This window comes from Sinohyriopsis cumingii, chromosome 10 (genome assembly GCF_028554795.1).
Source record: "Sinohyriopsis cumingii isolate HCF-2022 chromosome 10, ASM2855479v2, whole genome shotgun sequence".
NCBI classification, from domain to species: Eukaryota; Metazoa; Mollusca; class Bivalvia; order Unionida; family Unionidae; genus Sinohyriopsis; species Sinohyriopsis cumingii.
This window is the reverse complement of record NC_142970.1, coordinates 37,080,995-37,093,390: the sequence shown is the minus strand read 5'-3', so window position 1 is coordinate 37,093,390 and position 12,396 is coordinate 37,080,995. Positions and strand designations below refer to the sequence as shown.

The 12,396-nt window shown below is 35.3% G+C and overlaps 1 protein-coding gene across 3 annotated transcripts in view; it reads left to right on the top strand.

Annotated features, from left to right (window-relative positions):
• Window positions 1-11,744, top strand: part of LOC149789882 (beta-alanyl-dopamine/carcinine hydrolase-like) — a 110,644-nt gene extending 98,900 nt beyond the window's left edge. Inside the window, exons 1-3 of one of the 3 annotated variants that reach the window (XR_016423752.1) lie at window positions 5,264-5,327; window positions 7,116-7,257; window positions 11,555-11,744. The gene's annotated coding sequence lies outside the window, so the exon portion shown is untranslated. Of the gene's footprint in view, window positions 1-5,263; window positions 5,328-5,560; window positions 5,609-7,115; window positions 7,258-11,554 lie in introns of those variants that run through there. The other 2 variants (XR_016423753.1, XR_016423751.1) reach the window with 2 other exon arrangements.
• Window positions 11,745-12,396: the final 652 nt, after the last annotated feature.

Genomic DNA, 12,396 nt, shown 5'->3' with positions numbered 1-12,396 from the left:
TTGATCTTGATCGTGTAACATAACTTCAATGTGCATCTTAAGATCTTCATGCGATACCGTTACGGATGGTTGTGATAAATCGTCAGGAACAATGTCAGGTAAATTCAACATCGTTAAGAAATCTCTGATCAGATCGATTTTTTCTCGAGGACTGATTTTATCAGATCGAAATATTTTGTTATCTACGGCACGACCATTGTTAAATTTATCAACGATAACCTGCTGAGATAGTTTGAGATACTTTGATTTTTTATACAATGATTCGATTTCATCCGATGGTAATTTTTCAATGTTGCACTGAAATAGATGATTAAGGTAGAACTTTTTTGCTACATATGGTTCATGAGCTTGATTAGGATTATATCTAAAGGTAGAACTTTTTTGCTACATATGGTTCATGAGCTTGATTAGGATTATATCTATGATATTTTGTTGTTGGATTTTTGTTTTCGGTATAAAGTTCAGCGTGTTTTATTCGATCACCGACATTGGTACTCAAAAAATCATCAACGACATAATTGTGATCCATTATTGTATTTTTCTTTGATAACCACACATCGTAGTTATCGGGTGGTTGTTCTATTATCTTATATCCGGAATTTTTCATCATTTCAATCAATCGTGCCGTAAAGAACTTCCTGGAATTATTTTCCTCAACAATATCAGTTAAGAACGCAACCCGACACGGATCTGATAGCTCATCTGAATTTGGAGCTCTATGTAGTTTTATTTCGCTGGCGAGTAATTTTTCAAGATCGATTATCAATCTTCGTACATCGGCACATGTCAGTGGAAGATTTTTACGGTATGATTTACGTACAAATGAATAATGAATCTCGTTGATGCATCTATAAATCTATGCAGAGCTTGTTTTATTGCTTCGACAGATCCAAGCTCGTGCGAGAAAACAAACATCTTCTTGAATCTCTGATCAGTTATGCTGATACCAGCTTCACCAGCGAGATTGAAAAGAACAGCGTTACTATCATCGTACGCGTGATTGATATCGGCAAAATCCTTCTTCTTCTGTGATGGATCGGTATCAGCGTGATAATATCTTACACGATATCCGTGCGATTGTAATATTTTTGCAAGACCCTCCACGAAATAATCTGTACTTGACTTATAATGTGAAAATATCACGCTCTTCTCATCGGGGCGAGATCTCATTTCATCCAGAAGCAGTATCAGATTGTCCTTGTGCGAGTTCTCAATGATAAATGTTTTATCGTGATCTGGTTTATGCTCGTTAATGATAAATTTTATGTTCGGCCTGGATAATTTGAATAAATTCAGATCATCGTTATTCGCGTCGGCATCAAGGACAATTACACGACCGGTTGTATTTATTAACGCTGAAAACTTATTCCAGTATTTTCTATACGATGATATATTTTTGAAAATCTGTCTACGAATACCGTGCCATTCATCGATGATTAATACATCCGGAACACCTACGACCCTGTGTAAAGATTCGACTTGTACGATTACTCGTCGTGCATCGCCTGGTCTGAACACAATATCACCGACGATGTCAAGGTATGATTCTGCACCATAATCAGATTTTATTTTTTTTGTAAACGTTTTTCTGTAGCTCAACGCGAGCAAGGATTGTTTTGATTCAACAGACCTCCACGCGGCTTCAGACTTTCCCATGCCACACACTGACCCATCAACGTAGTCGCCGTAGATAATTCTGCATCCGCTTCCCGATTCATGTAACGGTGGTTCAGTATAAATATAATCAGGATTTTTACCAACGAAATGACCAGGATAATTACGGCGACGGAGTTTCAGTTTCATCAAATATCTTATATACTCGATATTTCGTTGTTGCCGCGGTAAAACATTATCAACCTCGGCAATTGCTGGGTTAGTTGATTCACCGTTAATAAAATCGTCAATCTGATCGTTGATATTGTCACGTGGTATCGTTATCTTTTTCCTGATGATCTGAAACAACCGATCACAAACATATCTGAATGCACCACAACAAAACAATCAACACATTTTGATTCGATATATCCGTGAATTTCGTTGTATCCGTGGCGCCGTTGACAGATATTACAATAATGACCGAGTCGCCTCGCTATGGTGATCATGTTGTTTGACGATGATACGATCTTTGTTAATTGATCGTGTTGATTTGTTAACGCAGTTGATATTTTAATTATCTCATCTACGGTAAGAGTCTCATCAATGATCTGCTCGGGTTGTTCTTGTGACTTAATATAATTCTGAATTGATGTTGGACACGATAACAGTTCAGATGGTTCAGATGCGTAGTTTGATATTAATGTTTTACACGCAGTTGGAGTTTGTTTACAAGATCGCGTCGCCGCCAGCTTGATGCTGTGAAGTCCAGCTTGTCGATCAACGACCCAGTCGGGATTTTTCTCATCAGCGGCTTTGTTTAGCAATTGTTTGTGTTCATCGAACGTTACAGGGGCTGATTTAACGAGTACGTGATATCCGCTATTTGTTTCGAATAAATAGATTTTATTCCGAGCACAATCGCACAATCGTGAGAAATAATCAATTATCTCATCTGTGTTGAGTTTCTCATCAGATGGTTTATACGATGGTTTATCATGTTTGTACGTCAATACCGCGTTGCGATATTTTGTATCAAGATCAAAAACAGGATATCTTGTTCTGCCACGCGGAATGATCTCAGTAACGGATGATTTGCCAGCAAATTCGCGTGCGACGAGATTAAAATATTTATCGTCAGTAAAAACATAAAAATCCGAGAAATGTTGTATTATTATCCCACGCAGCAGATAATCACAATAGACCAGCAACTTAATTGCGTCCTGCTTGTTATCAACGCGAACAACCTCGTTGAGTGACGTCATGAACTGCTCGCAGTACTCATTAAGATGAACCAGCCGAATTGAGCAGCATCACGTAGCTCATCATCGGGAATATTGTCAAACATCTCCTGGATATAATCAGGATCAGGTTGCATATAATCGATGATATGCTTGTCGTTATTTTTTTCAATTAAACATTTGTCTGTATCAGTATAGTGACCAACCAAATTGTAATTGTCGTTATTTTTTTCGTCCATCATTGTATGATATAGATAAGTATCTGTCTAATTAATTAATATATATATATATATATATATATATATATATATATATATATATATATATATATATATATATATATATATATATATATATATATATATATATATATCATTGAGGATTGGAAAAAACAATTGCAAATGGCTTCCAGAGGGATCAACTGAACTTTGTAACAGATGATGTCGCGGGGAATACTGCGAACATCACAATCAAAATATCAGAAGAGGAGCGTTATTAAAACCGTGTATTGGATGCGGACGTGGATTGCGAGGACGCGCTGAAATCTGCAAAAGATGCGGAGGAAGCGCATATAGAGCGTTACTGGCGTGTTACAACAAAAAAAAAAATAAGTACTTCTCTAAACGAGAAGAACCACCAACACCGCATGATTATATACAGCAACGCAACAGACGCGTGCGTCACTGAATTATGGGGAAACGTCAGATTGATAAAATAAATGTTCTATCGGGTTTCATCGATGTAGTGTCAGATTGATAAAATAACTGTTACATCTGTCTGTGTGGAAAAACTACATTATATATATATATATATATATATATATATATATATATATATATATATATATATAATTTATGTAGTTTTTCCACACCGACAGATGTAGTGTCAGATTGACCGTCAAATATTTTATTATAGGAAATATGCAAGTTTCTCCAGTGACTTTGATGGGTCCGACATATTACTGTTTTTTGTGTAAAAAATTCGGCCCGAGATGGTTAAAGTGGGATAAATTGTATTTGATAGCCCTTCAATTGATGATCAACGATGTTATGATGTGCTCAAGGATTTTAATGAAAACGCGCGATTACTGGATGACGATGTTATCAAGTTTATAACCAATATTGATGAAACACCATCAGTTGATTCCATAGACGGATCTATTAATAATTTGGTTGTATACAATGATGTGATGCTGGATAAACAATCAAATCCAGCTAGGATTTTTTCCCGTGGTAGACATAAAAACACTGATGTCATTTATGTTACTCAACGGTACACACAAATACCAAAAGTGATCAGAGATAACTGTAATATTTTAGTTGTGTTTAATGGAGTTGATACACATACGATGAGAAATATTCATCAATCTTGGTGTAACGGTGACATGGATATAATTAAATTCAAAAATTTCTTTTCACGAGCGCAAGCTGCTCCGCATGGATTTATAACAATAGCACTACATGATCCTAGAACAAGATATCGTATTGGACTTGATAAAATATTTGGATAAATTAATAGCAGCAGAGAGGATGGGGGGACCTCGGTGAAGACGTATATTGCGTAAAGCGCGTACATAATAAACTAGAAAAAATCACCAACGACAATGGAGTAATATTAATTAGACAAATTCCGGAGAGATTTTCTCAGTAAAGTGTCGACGCTTTTTTTAAATCTGTCGACGCTTTTTTTATTTTTCGATCGTTCGTAGGAATTATTTCGGTTTTTGGACGCTTCCAAAATTGGTCTGTTCACCGTCTCTGCTCCTAGAGGTAAACTGTAAAGAAAGAGAGCTGATAACTGTTTTTTATATATAAAAAAGTACATTTTATGTATTTGGTAAATTCATTCATTGCAGTTTCAGAAGCTGGTATTGTCTAGTCTGGTCCAAAATTGGTCTGTTCACCCTCTCTGCTGCTCCTCTATGTCCTAGCTACGATGTCGTAGCCTCAGCTTGATTTGTTGTGGTTGAGGCTACGAACTGATCCCATATCAAGTAATGGAGCAAAAAAAATCATCACCAAAGTGAGAAAAACAAACAGTGTAGAAATCAACTACATAAGTATAATCATGCTGTGAAAGAAGTTTGGCTTATTTTGAATTTATTAAACCCTTACACGATAAAATAAATTGGCTTGGTTACTCTAACCGTATCCTGTCCACCATGACAGATAACACGAGACTCTCGCCGTGACCCCTTTTCTACGTAAGGCTTGCCAGACCATATTTTGGATATTCTACGCTATATTATTATCAATCAAGTGCGAATAATCGCTTCTTGGTGGAATTTCAAAGTTGCCGATAAACCGTATTTACTTTTAATGCGCAGAATTTCTGACCCAAACGGAGCCAAATTTTTACTACGATTTGTTTACATTACCAAATAAGGCGTCAATGTCCTTATATGGCACACAAACAAACGAGGCTGAGAACGGAAGTAATCATTATTTGAAATAATATGGCGGACGATCTAAACGAAAATATCGGCTAAAAAAGGTAAACGAGATTTTGCAACTATTTCTACAATGATTTCCGATACTTCCAGTATTAAATAAGAGGACTGCTCAATTTATTGGATTATATGCAAGGAATGTGTTTAAAGTGTTATTATTAGGCTAAAAGAGCGCCGGGTGTGCATCACACCCGGCTTGCTCCATTAACACGTATATGCTCATGTTAGTACCCTGTCCACGAGGTACGAGTAAGGGTACTAATATTAGTACTACTCTATGTCCAAGAAGTGAAATGACCAAGTTGAGCTAGCAGTTTTTGGAAAGGTACACGTGTGGAGTAAGGCCAAGTAATATACACTGTAACATATATTACGCCGAACCCCAGCTGAGTCATACCAAAGACTTACAAAAATGGTACTCAGCATTAAGAGGTTATTGTTATGACTTTATGAAAAATGCAGGTAGAAATTTGTGGTTGGGGTGTGAACTGCCATTGACTTGTCAAGTGAATAAAATTTATATCCTTTGTCTTGTTATAGCTATACAAAATAAGGTCCTTTTTGGCTTTGTGTATTTATTTTCGTATGAACTTTTAAAAGGATGCAACATTACGTTCGTGTATAAAAAAAAAAACATCTATATTCTATTGGCGCAGTCAACCACATGTTGTAAAATTTCTGTGTCATTGTATGTATGTAAGTAATATTTATGCATTAATCTCATTATACTACCTTATTTAAACATACACTATGCAGCGTGGAAGACTCATTTGAGGGTGAGGCAACTGCATTTTGCACCTCAGTGTTAGAACTATATCCACCGTGATAAAGTAGCATATTTTGGGGGTAAACTTCCAAGATTAAGGAAAATAATCGGGATACTGCCTTGCTTATTCGGTAGGTGTCAAGCTCTGCACTCCTATTTTAATGAATATCATTTGTATTTCTGTACAGACACAAAAATAATCACAATCACAATGTGTTGTCATATATTCTTAAAAGTAATGTAACTGTGCAGAAGTAGGTACACTTAAGAGAAATCATAAATATGCCAGTGTTAATGTTGAATTCCACTAATAGAACAGTCCTTCAAATAGCGATGCATATGGCATTTTGTGGACTATATTTTCGAGGAGAAGAATGAAAGTTTAAACACTCCAACTTAGTTTCTACCTTTATGACCCCAATGTGAAGTTGACATCAGAGATTCATGCCTCATACTTAAGTGATAACATGAAATGTATCATTGTTATGCATGTATCTTGAAAATTCTATGGTCAGTTATCAAAATGGGAAAAGCTTAAAAATAAGTGGGGAAGTGTTGGAAATAATGACTGAGCCAAATGTATCATGCGAGGTAATTATATTATTGGGTTTATGCCATATCTGGGTTCACTGGTTGTTCAGGGTTGATCTGTCCTGTAAAATAAACTAATTTGTGTAATTTCTTGATGCTTTGCTTCTTTTCACTGGTTTACCAATTTTTCTTTGTACCAAAAAAAAAAGACTTCTCAAAACATGATGTATCAACAATTCTTTTGTTGGTTAGAATGTTAGTTGTTGAAATAGCAGATCATTCTTTTCTCTTGGCATACCAAATCCCTTTGCCAAATCAGGTTTACTCTGCCTTATCAACTGAATGTAAAGGCACATGCCTTGTCTTTTATGGATTTTCACAACAGGAAAACCATTTTCACATTCATGGGATTGATTCATTCTAATTAGTTAGAAAGTTTCCGAAAATTAACAATACTGGTCTTCCAATAAAATTCTCAAGATATCACAAAGTATTAAAACTGCACCAGTATCACTTCTTTCTTTTCATTTTGCAGGTCTCAATTTGCATGGTAAAATATTAGGATTAATTGGTCAGTAATGGTTATAGAATCACCATCTTGAACCTCATCCAAATATTCATCCAGATTTAAGTGCACAAGATACTGATGGATAGACTTAGCAACGCCATGTTTTCTGGTATGTACTTAATAGAATCAAAGCAATTAAAATGCTTCCTATTTTGAGATGAATTTTCCATTGTTGATATTTTTTCTATACCTTATCTTAATATTCACTGTCATTTTGTCAACTCCAGAAATCATTACAGTCTGCAAAGAAATTTCTCTATTAAATTGTATGGAGTTTGTTGGCCATTTATTGATATGTCACTTTAAGTATAGCTAGGTCCCTCACAGCAATAATTTAATATTCCAACATGTGCCAATGTTTGTTGATTAATCTTTGATATCTCTCAATTAGCTAGACATGTGATTTATCCCCTTCCCCCACTAAGCATCCACTGACCCACACAAATCTGCTGCTGCCATTAGTACCACCATTATCAGCATGGAAGGCTAGGAACTATTCTTTTATGTGAGGCAGAAAATACTTCTAAAGCACATATTTACTGAACTTTATGTTGGCTTTTTGTTAAGTTACATTGTTTCCCTGTATAAATATTTTTTCATCAGGGATGCATGCTGGAGATAATTGACGCATGTGTGAGGGCTTTTTTTTTTAATGCAAATTATTCACATAATGTGATCAGGATTTATTTAATATCCTGTGGTTAGTATTAGGGATGTCATCGTGTATACTTCAAGCATAGGCATTGTTAGCTTCCCCTAATCTCATGAATTCTCACACTATTTCTATCGAGCTCAACAAAATGTCATCTAGACATTTAATCTCAATGCTTATCGAACTAGAATGTGATATCCAGATGAAAACGGCCAAGAAAGTGAAAGACATAGAACACAAAAGAGTGACTGTGTATCTAACTTTAATGAAAAATGAAGAAAATAATTCCCTTGACTGGAATACCAGTGTGACTTCTGATTGTGTGATAGCGAAGACTGCCAAAGTGAATAATCTTTTTGTGACAGGGTTTAAGAATTTTTTTAAATCTGCTCTTGTTTGCCACAAGATAGCTAGAGTACATTATCACCTAAGGCATTCTTTCACAACATAGAAATCAGAAAGCTTGCAGAGACAAATGTGTTATTTGGATTACAAAGTCAGGGGGTCATTGCAGGTATAACGGTAGCAATTGTACAACTGTAGGTGGGCAGAGCTTAAGGTCTAGGAACATTGTATTCAGAAATAAACAACAACACTAGCTGTGATTGGTGCATTATGTAAGAGTTGTTCTTTATGTTAGGCTTAAAAAAAGGTTGAGCCTCTTGGCATCATGTGAGATCATGTTAAGTCATATCTAGATCATATTTTGTATTTTTTAAGATTTTTTTTAATGTGGTACACATGGCTGAAAATGTGTCTGTTGTGATGCAATAACTCTTACCCTTGTCTAGTTCCAGCAGAGTTATCTCTCTTAAATGTAGTGGAGTACCTGGATCTGTCCTTGTCAAATTGACAGTCTAGCATTGTTCTCTATGACAGTGTGTGGCATGCTTTCTGAGTTAGGATAGAAAGTATATTTATTTCACAAAACATTAGCATTGAGGTCTATGGAAAAACAATTTGTACTGTGATACCTGCAGGATTTTGTTTCTTTTTTGTAGCTTTGCTGCAAACAGAGAAGATTTAAAAGTTTAAATGTAACTTACTAAAAAGAAGATGAATTATTAGCCTTTGATTTTTGGATAAATATTTTCCAGGACAAGGTGCAATAAAACCAATAATACACATTTTATGACAGGGAGATAATTCACTGCCATTTGGTTAGAAAGATTTATTTGGGTTTTTGTATTGGCTTATATATACTGTATATATATATATATATATATATATATATATATATATATATATATATATATCTAATGTATTGCTGCAAAAAGAGTATAAGAAGAATGTTAAAAGTATGACTATAAACTAAAAAGGAAAATGAACTAATAAAATTATTCTTTGAATGGACAATGCATTTGTTTGTTAATTGTGCATGTTGGTTTATTTGTATGTTTAGAGAGAGAGAGTATGTTGTGCAAGTTGCAGTATCCCATTTAAAGCTGAAAAAATATGGGTCAAATGAAAAAGCTGTCAGTACATTTTTGACCTCCACATTTTTCATTTGACCGACAGTTCTGACACAAGGTGGTCTTTTTACCCTCACTTTTACACTTTAGAGGAATACACTACTGATAATCTTTTCAGTTTTATCGTTGAGAACAAATTTTCTGTCATTATATGATTTATAACTCTACAATGGCTGATTGACATTCAAGCAGCATTGTAAAGGAGGTTTGGTTATGTCCTGTTGCTGTAGTGGTAAACAAAGACAAGAAACATCTAATGGGCATTTATAACTCAAATATATGCAATGCAATGTGTTTTCATGCTAACTAGTCACATTTCTAAAAGAGTAATAAAATTTGTAGTATTGCATACAATAAAGTTTCCTTTATATCATTTTAATAATGTCCAAATATGTGATACATACACAACTTTTGACAGAAACTATTTTAAGGAAAATGTTCAGGGTAGCAAAGGATAATTTTGTAAATTGGCCCATGTCAAATTTCTCTGCTTAAGACTATGATCTGGCACTTTCAGCTACTTGGATAATGTCTGGAATATAACATGTCAGCATTTCAGCTACTGGGATAATGTCTGGAATATAACCTGTCAGCATTTCAGCTACTGGGATAATGTCTGGAATATAACCTGTCAGCATTTCAGCTACTGGGGTAATGTCTGGAATATAACATGTCAGCATTTCAGCTACTGGGATAATGTCTGGAATATAACCTGTCAGCATTTCAGCTACTGGGGTAATGTCTGGAATATAACCTGTCAGCATTTTGGCTACTGTGGTAATGTCTGGAATATAACCTGTCAGCATTTCAGCTACTGGGATAATGTCTGGAATATAACCTGTCAGCATTTCGGCTACTGGGGTAATGTCTGGAATATAACATGTCAGCATTTCGGCTACTGTGGTAATGTCTGGAATATAACCTGTCAGCATTTCAGCTACTGGGGTAATGTCTGGAATATAACCTGTCAGCATTTCAGCTACTGGGTAATGTCTGGAATATAACCTGTCAGCATTTCAGCTACTGGGGTAATGTCTGGAATATAACCTGTCAGCATTTCAGCTACTGGGGTAATGTCTGGAATTTAACATGTCAGCATTAATGGCTCTGAAAACTACTGATTTGTACTTAATCATGTGACATTTCATAATATTGTCTAGCCAGATAAATTAATCTGTTGGTTCAGTTGTTTATAATAGGAGCATCCTAATACAGAATCATTAAAATGAATACTGTGTTTAATCTGCTTGACAATTTTGACACCAACCATATGTATCAACTAATATGAATTTAGCTTCTATAAGCTATAACCCTTGACTGAAAGGAACAAATATTTTGATTCCATATGCAGAATCCTTGCCCATAAAAGTGTATGCCTTTAACTAATTTTAAACACAGTTTTGCATGTTCATAAATAATTATTTTGCACATCTGATCTCTGTGGGGGAGAGAGAGAGATGATGGTTTGAACCATTTACAGACTAGGACTATTCAAGCCTCCAAAACAGAGATTCATTATTAGTCTATACAAGTAGAACTTATCAAGGTCAGTAACTTTATTAAAACATGTTACTAATGAAGTTGCTTAAAATAAAACCAACATGATAAATCGTGGCTTGTTTCATTTACAAAAAGCAGACACTTGAATAGAGATGATTCAGAATGCTCCCCAGGTGACACGATTTTCTCTAAATGCCACTGATGCTACTGTGTTTTCTGGCATCATTTCTTGTACTCTAATTTCTGTGGAGTGTTGTTGTTGTTGTCGTGTTTAATGTCAATTTTCAGCACAAGATATGCTATACATGGCAGCCAGTATAACTGGAGGAGGAAGAGCCCTGGAAAACCCCGGGAATAACCACCAACCCACGAGAAGCTACTGGTAAGCTTTCTCATGTACTCATGTTAGCCAAGTGTAAGACTTGAACCCACACAGACAGAGGTGAGATGGCAGTGATCCAGAACGGTGAGCACTTTAAACCATTTGGCCACTCTGGGCCTCCTCTGTGAAGTGTGCAGAAAGATAGACAGAATTCCAGACATTTTACCACTTGCTAAGCAGATCTGGCCTTGTCATTGTTAAGTCCATTAATTGTGTCATAAAAAAAACTGACAAAAATTGAATAGAGAAATAAGGTCATCTTTTGGAAGAAACTATCATGCAGGCTGATCTAGTAAGTTGTGTGGAGATATATGTTATCTTTTATGACATATCAGTTTAATATTATCTTCTAAGTAGCTGTTTTTTACATTTTCAACCCATTTTACAATTTTTATTTCAGACTTTCATTAAAGATGGCAATACCGATGGAAGAAATTGCATGCTGGATAAAAGATACTGAAAAGTGAAGTGCACTATGGTATAAACAGACAATGCACAAACTCTTCCCATGCTGTTCAGCAGAGGTACAAATTATGAAATGGGTTATAAAGTTTGGTCATTTTTCTGGGAATAAATACAACTATATTTCAGCTCTTTTTTCCTTGTTCAGTCATGCCTCCATCCCTTTTATAATACACACAAAGGAAAGGTATATCTTCACTGAATATCAAAAGGCAGCTGAGATCAGCTTCCCTCAGTATGTTACAAAAATTCAAGGAATGTCAGATGAAGGTAGAATGCCATTTGAACACCTTTTCTTGTTGAACATTGCACCAGAAGAGAAAGTATCCATTTTGAGGAAATAAAACAAAATTGAGAAACACATGCATGCTTGTGCAATTTTATATCTCAATACACCTGATACAAAAATATTGTCTCACAATATAGAATGTGATTCGATGATTGGCCCACATTTACCTCATCAATGCACATATTGTTGACCTGGAAGCCAAAATCAGTACTGTAAATTTGATTTTCTCTATGAAAGCCAGCTTGGGCTCCATGCCTGTAGGATTAATAGCATAGCAGGGATGGTCCTGGCTTTTAAAAAGATGTCGCCAAAAAAATCGCCAACCTCAATATTTTGTCGCCAATTTTCAAAAAATGTCGCCAGAACAAGAAGTGTACATTTTTTCAAGTGTTAATTTAGTCTATTAATTTAACAAGCAATGAAAATTACAAAAGATGGGTTAGTTAATACTCTAATTACAACAAGCATTAACAAAATGTTACAAAGTGTTA